Raw genomic sequence first — 12,656 nt, 5'->3', positions numbered from 1 at the left:
TTTCTCAACCTTTTCTATAGACAGATTATATTAACGTAATTATTATTCTATATATCTGAGATATATCAGGGGAAAATAAAGGCCAGAATTTTGAAAAAATACAATCTCAGCATGGCTTCATGCATAAATCTATATGAATCTATGTGTGGTGTCCAAGGCACGCGTCTACTATGAACTGTCCATAGTTATAATTACAAATGGTTTTTATATATATATATATATATATATATTCTTCCAAACAGATGTTGGCTTATCCATTCCTCCTAAGAATTGACTTCTTTTTCTCATAGTTCCTGGTTTCTGCAAGATGGACTAAGCATGGGTAGTCTGAAAGGTCGGCCAACATCTGCTTGGAAGAATATAATAAAAACATTTGTAATTATAACTAAGGACAGTTCATGTCTAGTAGACATGCCTTAGACACTACACACAGAATCATATGAGAAAAACCCATCTTCACCACAGCAAGTTCAAATGTGAGAGGCTTTTTTTTTTTTTTTTTAAGAATCTGCAGCTGTAAAAGAAATAAGTACAGATGTGCTCAACTTCCCCAAAAAATGGGAAACATTAATTCATAAGTATCACAAGTTACAACTTAGGCTTCCTACTAGGGCCCATAGAGAGTGCCCTCCCTAGGTAGGATCCAGACTTTAGTCTCTACCAGGGGCGGCTGTGTATAGGCACTGCAGAACTGCAGCACCCCCAATTTTTCTCAATATATAAATATATTTATTAATTTATTTATATTTGTTTGTAATATTTAATTTTATCATCAACAATCTTATACAATTCTCTTATTTTGTATAAAAAAATAATAAAAATCCATCGTGTAGCACTTAGGAGGGCGAAGGAAGCTAGCAGCACTGTGTTTACCACAGTGTCATATTGCAACTCGTGCAAGCATAAGCACGTCATAGTGAGATGTGAGCTATTAGCGTAATGTGGCACACTCCGTTGTGCAGTTTGCACCAGTAGTAGAGTGTTCATAGTGCTTATCGTGTTTACTCTGTCTCTTTAAATATTTGGACGTTACAATTAAAGACATAACATTTGTTATAGTTTTAATTTTAGAACATCATTGGGGTCATTGACAAATGACCTCAGAAATGCAACCTCAAGAAATAAGTTCTGTGACAGTAGTGACTGTTAGTGAACTAAAAAAACTTAAATTTCACAGAGTTGACTCTCGATGAGAAAGTTTCTATTAAAATAAGAGGTCGTCCTTTACCCGATATTCAAATATCTCAGCCAGGAATAAGCAATGATAAGAAGTACATTAGAAGTTTTAACACAGAGTGGTATAAAAAGAAAAGCTATGATGGTTTCCCTCCTTCACGACCTAGCTGAAAAGTTCTTCATCAGGACAATTAATCATCCGAACCCACTGATCAAGAAAGCTTCAGACTATAATGAAGCAGATATCTGCAAATACAAGAGACCCAAATTAATTCTATGCTCAGCTGAAAACAGTTAATCTCACTGCCCTTTCAGGGCGAGCTTAAAGCTGAATAGTTCTCCACCCAAAGAACTTTCGTTTTCAGATGGAGGGGAATATGAAAAGCATTTATGCTTCACCCATCAAGTCAGTATCATTCTGCGTGGTTGTGAAGTGAAAAATGCACTATTTTAAAACTGCTATTTTGGCAATAAGAAATTCAAAGTACTGTGAGAATCCTTCAAAGATGCTCACTGGTGAATCAAAGGAAGTATGTGACTGCATATGTGTTGATATAGAGGAAAGGTATTCTTTCACTAAACATTTAGTAGCTGCTAAATTATTTAACAAGGATAAATTACCTAATTTTAAGAATAAATTGCCTACAGAAGAAATAAAATTGACCACTGAAGCATATCCCACGATCAACAAAGAAAAACTTGAAACTGAACTTCGAGTATTCTACAGTAGACCCGACATGCATGATTATTGTAAATTAATTGACTTGTTAATTAATAGACTTAAGTAATTTTGAATTACACTGAACTGTATAATTTTATCGATAATAAACAATATTTTTTCATGTTTAATTTTTTTTTTTTTAATTCTTACCATAATTTTGATATTTTATCCAAAAACGTGTACACTGTACTTACAGTGTGTATGTATATTTCAAAAGTTGCAGCACCCCCACGATTTCAAGCCACAAGCCACCACTGGTACTGAATTTCACTTCACTTTGTGTTGCTTGTTTTCTCCCTCCTCCTCTTTCTATTTTTACATTAAATCCCTTGAAAATGTTTCTGTGACAGATAAATTATTAGAAGCATTAAAGTGCTGTTTAATTCATCTCTCTTATCTCAGTTTTCAGAGAGAAAAAAAGCAAACAAACAAAAAAATATATATATATATAGTCATCACTAGTGAAGACAAGGGTAATGCTATTGTAGTCCTCAACACTAGTGAATATAACTTGAAAAGATGTTATGCTCAGAAGCTGATCTATTTATATTTCATTAGATTATGATCCTACTAAATCAGATTAAAACATTAAAAGGATTACTCAAAAAAAAAAAAAAAATCCACAGACCTAATAACCTAATTTCCTCTTCCTCTATAGATTATCATAACATTTAAAAAATCTCATAATTGTACAATGGCCATGCCTCTTCTTGATTAAAACTTCATGCTTTTAAAGTTTTCTATTGCAAATTTAAATAATTCCAATAATATGGTCAGCTGTAACATCACTTCTCTCTTCACCAAATATCCCCTTGAATGAGACTAATACCTTTAAACAATGTTTTTCCCTGACATTACAGGTAGCCATTCATGTAGGTTACTTCTCTTGGAAGATTAACATTTACAAACAGGCAGAAGGTACTGCAATTTTTAGGTTAAGAGTCTTGAAAAGAATGCCTTTGACACAACCCTTACCGATCCTTCCTATGGTGATAATGCGTACTCAATTTGGTCCTATGGCTTAGAAAGATTAGTGTTCTTCCATCACTTCACTAGGTAACATCAAAGAATTCTTTTACTATGAAAAAAAGAGATTAACAATAGTCAAGCTTTCTTTTTTTTTTTTTAATTTTTCTTTTACAATATAGAGAAAGTTACTGACACAGGAAGGTAATTTCACAATTTTTCTCATCATCATGCACCTCCTAGCAGTATGGTAATATCAAAAACAAACAGGGATATTGCATTCAATAAGGCATCTCTCACAGCTTATCTTTAATACCATACCTTCTTATCTAAATTCAGAGTATCTGAAGATTGTTCTTGCCACATTGTTGACCTTGCAGCTTTTATGAAATCAACCAACAGTTCCACTGAGTAAATAAACTTTTCCTTGATCTTAGCCTCTTATGTACTGCAACATGTTCATGCAAAGGATGCCGTTCATCATTTAGTTGTTGTTTCCACTCATATCTACTCTGTGTAGTCCTTCCAATGTGAGGAGGTGAAATACCACACAGTGAGTACAGATGGTCAATTTTTGTGGGCTTAAGGCAGACGGTAATTGGCGACATGTTTAATTAAGAACCTTATCAATAATTTTGACATGTGATAATCTTTCCCAAACAGGGCTAGCGTACTCAGCTGTTGAAAAGCAGAGTGCCAGTGAAGAGGTGCACAGTACTTGTGGATTTGTATCCCGAGATGATGTTAATCAGTGCAGAATATTATTACGTGTTTGAGTTTTAGCTGCTGTCTTCTCTATGTGTCACTTATAATTTAGAGTCCTATCTGGTGTAACACCTAGGTAAGTTGGATTTGGATAATTGACCAGTTTCACGCTATTCCATTCTATATTCAACTCTCTCCTCGCCTCCCTATTATTCAGATGGAAAAAACAAATTTTGGGTTTAAGTGAAAAATATAGGCTTAATTTCAACTTCAAAAAAACCAAAACCATGCTGGTAACAAGAGAAAAAGGGAAAATACCCAATATAAATATTAAGATCAGGGAAAATACCTTAGATCAAGTAGAGAGTTATATATATTTGGGTCAACTAATTACAACGAATGGAAAGTGTGATAAGGAAATATTAAGAAGGATAGAAATTGCTAGATCAACCTTCATTAGCATGAAAAATATTCTGACCTCAAGGGAAATTTACACAAAAACATGAATTAGGCTGTCCAAATGCTACATATGGTCAACACTGCTACATGGAGCAGAATCCTGGACAATATCAAAATACTGTTAAAATAAACTAAAAGCCTTTGAAATGTGGATCCTCAGAAGAATCCTTTGAGTCCCATGGACTGCAAAAAAAAAAACTAATTTAGAGATATTAGAGATGTTGGAGAAGATAAGACTCTGTTGAAAACCATTAAAAAAAGGAAAACCACCTACCGTGGTCACATACTAAAGCATGAATCCCTACAAAAACACTTCTAGATAGAAGTGTTTTTTTGTAGAAACAGAAAGAAGGAAAAAGAAGAAGAGGAAGACAAAGAACAGTAGATTGGATGGGAAATATTAAGGACTTGACCTTTTTGTCTTTATGAAGAATGTAAGAGAGAAGCACAAAAGCCATACCTGGTGGAAACTCGTGGTAGTCAGTCTCCTGGAAGGAGATGACATCTGACAAGACAAGATAAAATATTTAGGAGTAGAAATAAACAATTATGGCATCACACAAAATGAAGTACAAGAACAGGCAGTACTATACACAGATATATATAGGGAATGTTTGTATTTGATTTGATTGAATAATGATTGTAATGATTTTTTTGTAGAGAAGGTTGAGAATGGAGAAAGGATTATGTTTTAAAATTGAAAAAAAAACACAAGTTGGCATACAATTAAAAAAAAAAAGATGGAAGACTCATTGAAAAACTTGCTCTTTAATGATAAAATCTTTGCCTGTCAAAGACATCTTCATGGATCATCTTCTGCAATGCTGCTTAATAGACATTAATAATATATGTACCCGAGAAGATTTAACGCAGTGTAATGAAGCAGCTTTAAAGTATATTACTCACTGGATGAGTGAAATTTGACATCGTATGTTTTTGCTTAATATTTCATGAAAGTGGTATTTTTGTCTTTTAATGTATGCTCTTACATTTTCTGTAGTTCGCACATGAAATAAATAAAATACTTAATTTCAGAGTCTCTTCTAGTAGGTTTTGAAGATCTTTTTTATTTTCAGCCAGCAGTACCGTATTGTCTGCATATCTTAAGTTGTTTATATTTCTGCCTCCTATGCTGATTCCTTTAAATTCTGCTAATTGCTGGAAGATATTTTCAGTATAGAGGTTACACAATATAGGAAAGAACACAGTCTTGTCTGACACCCTTCTTTACTGGGAATTCCTCTGAGGTTTCTCCTGATATTTTTATTGAGGCAGTTTGCTCTGAATATAGATTTATCAGTAATCTGGTATCTTTACCATCTACTCCTAATTTTTTGATGCATTCTATTAGTTATTATTATTATATGACACCTCCATGGAGTCCACCTTCTCTACAACTCTCTGTCTCGATCAACTGCACCAACACCATCTATCGCCCACCACAACCACTAGCATTTCCACAGACAATCACAAACATCCATGCTCATGGCAGGATTCGAACATGCAGCCTTTTGGCTGGAGACTCGGCCAACCAGGCTGGCAAAAGTAAAACTCTCATCGGTCAGAAATGTTCATCTTGTATATTGTCAAAGGCCTTTGTGTAGTCATTTAAACATAAGTAGACTTCTTTCTGCTTCTCCAGATATTTTTCTATAATAGTTCTAATGTTGAAGAGTCCTTTTCTACTTCCTTTATTTTTCTGAAAACCAGATTATGTTTCATTAATTTCCAATTTGATATTATGTTTATAAAAATTAAGTGGATATTAAATCCAGCATTTCAAAGCCGAATCTAGAAACTATAAAAGTTTCGTATGAAATTTGACCAGAGAGCTTACGGGAATACATTCACCGATATGTATGAGTTGCCCTAGCGGGACCTTATAGGAGAGATGATTGCTGCCCAAGCATCCATATATTCCTCTCCAATGCTTGGGCAGCGATCATCTCTTTTATAAGGTCCAGCTAGGGAAACTCGTAAATATTGGCAAGTATATTCCCATAAGCTCTCTGGTCAAATTTCATATGAAACTTTTATAGCTTCTATTTTCAGCTTTGAAATAATGCTGGATTTAATATCCAGTTAATTTTTATAAATTTGCATCGCCGAAGTGAAGCCTTTTTGGCTCTTTATTTTAGTAAATGATTTTATGTTTATTTATTTCTAGGATGATATATAAAATAACTTTTGTTAACTGATTGATTGTTCCGTACTCTTCACATTTGATTGTCTTAGATTTTTTTAGGTAATGGTAGGAATGTCAAGTGCTTAAAATCTTTTGGCAGGTGTTCAGTTCTGTATATTTTGTTACATATGTCAGTCAGGAATCTTATAGCCTTATGATTTAAAGCCTTTAGATATTCTGGCATAATTCCATCCATTCCTGGAGCTTTTCCTGGTTTCCATTTCCTAATGACATTTGTTATTTCCCAGGTAAGAACAGTAGGTCCCTCCAAATTTTCTTGCAATGGCTTATCTATTCTATCAAGATTGTAGAGTTCCTTTGAATACTCTATCCATCTATCCCTTATTTTTTCTTTTTCCATTAGGATTTTTCCACTGGCATCTTCAATGCAATGAGACCCTACCCTTTTCCAAGATTTGCTAGTTAGCTCCCTAACTTTTTCATGAAGTTCTCAGGTTTTGTGCTTTTTGTCCAAAAGTTAAATTTCCTTGCATTTGTTGTTGAGCCATAGTTCTTTTGCAATCCTACATTCTTTCCTGGTCTCCCTGTTTAAGTTCTTGTATTCAGGATGATTTTTGTGTTTCTTTCTTTCCTCCATCATTTTCAGTATCTTGTATTCATCCAGGGTTTATTCATCTTCTTCTCAAATTTGGGAATTGTTTGTTTTACGGCCTTTTTTTATGCCCTCTTTAAATTTCTGCCATTTATCTTTATCCTCAATCTCATCATTAGGGTAAGGATACTTGGTGGAATCAGGAACGTCAACAGCAGTGGATTGTGCCAACTCCTTTAAAAATTTATCTTGTATTTCTTGATTTTTAAGAGAGTCAAGATCATATTTTTCTATGTTTATAGGTTTTATTTTATTTTATCTTACTCACTTGTTAAATTATTTTTCCTTCGATTTCTAATTTACATCTTATGCATTCTCGAGCAACTGTCATGGATTTAGTTTTTTCTGTTGATATCTTTGTAATTTTCTTTTCTGCTGCATTACTGAATGTATTTAGTAATTTTTCATTTTCTGCTAATAAGATTATATCATCACCATGTCCAATTATTTTTAATTTGTATTCCACGTTTTTCCCATTTTGTTGCTATTTTTCTTATTTCATCCATCACTAAATTAAATAAGGTAGGACTGAATAAGTCATGCTATCTAACTGCTTTAGTTATTTTAAGTTCTTTAGACTATTCCACTGTTGTGTGTGTATAAGTGTGTGTGTGTTCTTAATTAGTTCTCAAATTTGTTTTGGTATTTTTCTCATTATTAATATGGGAAAATCTTTTAACTGTATTCCATAACGAAGCTTAATTATATTCTAATGATTTCTATCTTATTTGCTCTAATATAAATACTGTATCTATTGATCTATTTTTCCTAAATCCTTGTTGCTCATTAGATAATTTAATCAAATTATTTATTATATTTCCAAATAGTTTTGAGCATAATTTTAATGTTCTATTAAATAAAGATTTATAAAGGAATAAAGGATAAATAAATAATAAAAAATAAAGAAAGAAAGAAAAGGATAAATATAGGAATAAAGATTTATTCCTTTGTAGTTCTCTGGATTTTTCCTGTCTCCTTTTTTTGAGGACTATTATCTTCATTCCGTATATACTATTATCTTCTTTCTGTATAGGTTTTCAAAATAATATTTCCATTTATCCAATCCAATATTTGTTAGTTTTATACTTTCATTTAGTTTTCCCTTTTGAGTTTATATTATTCTTTGGACTCATTCTGAATACCATAAAATTCAAGTTCTAATTCTTAGTAGTAGTAATTCAGTATTCCTGAATAACTACTACTAAACTCTGTTTAATTTTCCTTATCTCACTATTTACTTTATTTCATATAGTTTTATATTATTCATGCATTGGGGCATTTTATGTGTCTCGTAGATATCTGTGATTTCCAGTTTTTTTTATTTTATTAGTATGCTTTTCATCTCTTCTTTATACCATATCTTTGATTAGTTTTTGTATTAACTGTTTTTGTTTTTCCTAATGCTTCTTTTGCTGCTTCACATATAATGTCTTTAAAGGCTGTTCATTTTGATTCTGTCTGTTTATTTTTGTCTTTAAATGTTTCCAGTTTAACAATCTTTTCCTATTTAAGTTAAGGGATATTACATCCCATATTGATTCATAGCCGAATAAGAAACTCAAAGAGTTTCATGCTGAACATAGTAAATATATAAAGTTCGGCGAGCATATGCTGAACATAGTAAATATATAAAGTTCGGCGAGTCCAAGTGTAAGCAAATACCTAGATAGTGTTGCAACTGACCCTTTAGGGAGTGCAACACTGAGGCAACTCATGGTAAGGGTGGAGCAAGCTCCGATCACTATTCTTGATGTTTCCCCATAATGTGAAACCCAGCTCCTAGGAGCTGTATTACTGTTCTACATTATGAGTGAGAGAAGGTCACTACCCAGACCAGTTTCAACCTTCATTGAGGTCTCATCAGTGAGTAGGTAGACCTAGAAATACCAAGTTTGTAGCAAACAGAACTTACATATACCCTACTACGAGAATTGTCAGAAGGTGTCCTAATAAATTATTAATTATATGAAGAGCCAAAGACTTCAATTCGGCAATAAAGGTTGAAATAGTGTTTCTTGGCAATAGTACGATATCGGACAGTGCACCTTTCCCTTCGATGTCTGAATTTCTGCCAGTACTAAAGCGTAAGATGTCGGCATATGCTGTCTTCACTCTTTCGCTGAAAGTTCCGACGGATTAATATCGCGGACATATCCTGTAGAAACGAGGATGGCCCAAAACAGATCGAGAATAGATGAGGGAAAAATGCCAGGTGCAGAGCATAGCTTAATCTGATGACCATAGTGACCCACCACGTGGACGCAGGCTTATGGAAGCATTGAGAGGTAATTCAAACAAAGAAGGACAGTTCAGATGGACCTGGAGATCTTGCCCCAAGAAATGATAAAGTACAGATTTTGTTGTATAATTACCCAGTCAGTAAAAGGGAAATATCATTGTAATATAATAATCGAGTATGGACAGTATTTAAGAACTTTAAGTGATTATTTAGCAGTGGCTAATGTCCATAAGACAAATTGTCTGGAATGATTATAGATGATTGTGACTGGTTTAATATGCAAGACTAACATAGTAGGTAGAAAATCGATTAGAAGTGTATAATGTGTATATTGCGTGTGGATAAACCTGAGTTTATCCACACGCAACCTTCTAGATAAACCTTCTAGACCTGAGTTTGCCTGTGATATGAATCAAAACTACCACTCATTAATCTGAACCATAGCGGGGGGAGGAACTGAAAGAAAGGTATAACATGTTGTTATAGAGGTTAAGACTGCAAACCAGAATTTACTTAGCCACAGTAAAACGTTTAATTTATGAGTTTAAGCACTAAATTTATTTACCTATGTGCACCAAAAGTCTGGAAAAGTCTCCCTGAATAAGAGTCCCCTCTATTCTAAGATATTGGCTGGAGCAGCTTTAAAAAAAAAATTTGTCAATATCTGAAGAGGAGACAGCCCGAGAAAGAAATTAGAGGATTTGTTTCTTTTAGCAAGGAATATCCTTTAACAGTAAGGGTAAGCACGTGAGTAAAATTAGGAATCAGCTAGAGATATAGAATTTGCTTTCCTTATAGAATGAACATGTAAGAAGTAATACAGATATTAGAGTCAGGGAAATTTTGTAAGTCTTGTAGTCATTGTAGAGAGGTAAATTCATAAAGAAGGTAAATTATTATAGGAAAAGTAAGTGATAACGATATTTAACATTGCCATAATCCATTGTAATGCTCTTACAGTTTTAGCAATGTGTTCATGTTCATGATGTGTTCAAGTTTGTTCATCATCACCATCAGATCTTTCAGATATCTTCCACCTCCTTCAAAATTTATCCATTAACTATATACTCTGCATCCTAACCTTGTCTACCATATTTCAAGACTTGCACTTTGGAACATTAAACTGATAGCTCCACTCACTTGCCCACTCACACAGTCTATTGAGATCCTCTACATCTGTTCTGCTCTTCACAGTTCTTCCCAACTTTGCACCATCAGCAAACAGCTGCACATTTCCAGTTAAGTCAGCGCCAATATCATTAACATACATGTTATACAATAATGAAAACAGATCTATGTGGCACTCCACTAGTGACCTTCCTCTTTTGGGATACTACACATCCATACACAACCTGCTAATATATATATATCTGATAGCCAATCAGCTGCCCAACTCGCTAGTCTGTTATCTAATCCCATATGCTCAATTTAGCTACGAGCTTGTCATGTGGCAATCTATCAAAGGTCTTTGAAAAATCCAAGTACACCACAGTATATGTATCTCTTTATTGAGTGAATCTTGCGTATTAGAACAAGTCACCTTGTTCTAATACGCAAGCAGACTGCTAAAACATTACTTACGTATTATAAAATTAATCATAAAAAAATACTGCTATGATCAACCCTTTTCTGAATCCTAGTCCTCGTCAACTTCTCTAACACCTTAAAAACCCACTCCACACACACACACAGAGAGAGAGAGAGAGAGAGATTGGCCTATACGAGGGTGGTCTGAAAAGTTCTTGCCTAACAATGAAAACACAAATTTATAATTTCAAAATTATTTTTATTTTTCAACATAATCTCCCTTAAGACTAATACATTTATTCCAGCGATGCTCCACCACCATTATCCTATCCCTGTGGTGGTTCTCAGTAAGATCTGCAAAATACCCCCTCTACAGCTACAATCATCTCTTGATTCAAAGAAAAACAGTGACCAGCAAGGATAGAAGTCAGAGGGAGCCAAATCTGGGGAAATGGGGGTGGATGTTTCAACAATTCATAGTGCAAATCCCTTAATTTTCCCATTGCCAAATGGGAAAATTAAGGGATTTGCACTATGGACAATGCAACTGCCCACAACACCTTTGTGGGCAGTTGCATTGTCTGATTTTTTTTTTTTTCTTCTGCAAACCGGGTCTTTTTTCCCCAATTTTTTCGCCTAGTCTGGTTAAAAGATCGGAATAATATTCCCCGATTATTGTTTTACCCTTTTCAAGATAATTAATAAACAAAATGCTTTAGCATCCCAAAACACTGATGCCATGACCTTTCCTGCTGATGGAACCAACTTTGTCTTCTTTGGCGCTGAACAACCAGCTTCTCTCCACTGTTTTAATTGCTGTTTGGATTCTAGTGTGTAATGGTGAATTCGAGTCTCATTCTATAGTAATAAATCGACGCACAAAATCAGTTTTATTCTTAAAATGCTTCGTTTTAACAAGAGTAAAGCAATGTTCAGCGATTTTCATGCAAGTCCGTTTTTGATTTGCTGTGAGCAAGTGCGGCACCCATCTTGCACAAAGCTTTTTTATTTGCAATTCTTCATACAAAATACAGGGTGTTTCAAAAAGAACCCGATTTTAAATAATTATATTTAATAATAAAAATGTGGTACAGTTACAAAATAAATTACCAAGTATTAAGTAAGGCCTAAAGTTTCACTCACCACAATTACAAATGCTCAATGTGCCCTCCACCTGCTGCACAGACAACATCAAGCCGATAGCTGAATTCATCCCAAACGTGTCGGGACATTCTTTTTGAAACACCCTGTACACCCCTTGAGGGTACATGTCAGGAATTTGATTATTATTTGACACCTCCAGGGAGTCCAAAGACTCATCGAGGTAGAGTGTGCCAACAGCATCGAACGATTAGTCCCCTTCCAACTACTAACCACGCTCAAACTTACTTAACTGAGCCATTAGTAGCAGAGGCCCTACCAATCGACCAACCTTTACATGTCAGGAATTTGATGATGATGATGATGTATATCCCATATATCACCTGTATATCCTACACATTCTTTTGAAATGCCTATAGTCTCGGCAATTTCATGCACTTTGACTCACCGGTTATTCGATGCCATATAGTGCACTTGATCAATGATTTTTGGTATTGTTACACTTTTTGGACATCCTTCACATGGATCAACTTCAAGGCTGGTACAGCCACGTTTAAACTCGGCAGCCCATTTCTTAATTGTCGAAAATGAAGAAGAGTGCCCATAAACTTTTATGAACTTTGAATGAATTTCTTTTGACGTTAAACCTTCTTTTACAAAGAATTTTATAACCGCACGATACTCAATTTTATCCATTTCAAGGGATACAGATAACACTTTTGCTTTGGACAACTCTATAAAACAAACTACTCAATAGAATGACTTTCAATTTCACATGGATGCTTATGTACACCTTACAGATGTACCACCTTAGAAAAAAAAATCTTGCTGAGTGTTGCCATCTATGGTCGAGGCCGAAAACTTTTCAGACCACCCTCTGCATTCCCAGTCTTATTCCCCCCCCCTGCATGTTAAACAGGTGTGCCAAATATGCTGTTAATTCCCTAGAGCATTTCTTTAAGTC

The 12,656-nt window shown here is 34.4% G+C and overlaps 1 protein-coding gene across 5 annotated transcripts in view; it reads right to left on the bottom strand.

Annotated features, from left to right (window-relative positions):
- The window catches only part of LOC150110185 (protein fantom-like), a 588,918-nt gene that overhangs the window by 398,470 nt on the left and 177,792 nt on the right, over window positions 1-12,656 (bottom strand). The window lies entirely within an intron of this gene.

Source organism: Typopeltis vanoorti, chromosome 1 (genome assembly GCF_054136105.1).
Source record: "Typopeltis vanoorti isolate ZY-2024b chromosome 1, IOZ_Tvanoo_1.0, whole genome shotgun sequence".
Lineage (NCBI taxonomy): Eukaryota > Metazoa > Arthropoda > Arachnida > Uropygi > Thelyphonidae > Typopeltis > Typopeltis vanoorti.
Note: the sequence above shows the minus strand (reverse complement) of the source record. Positions and strands in the feature narration are given on the sequence as shown.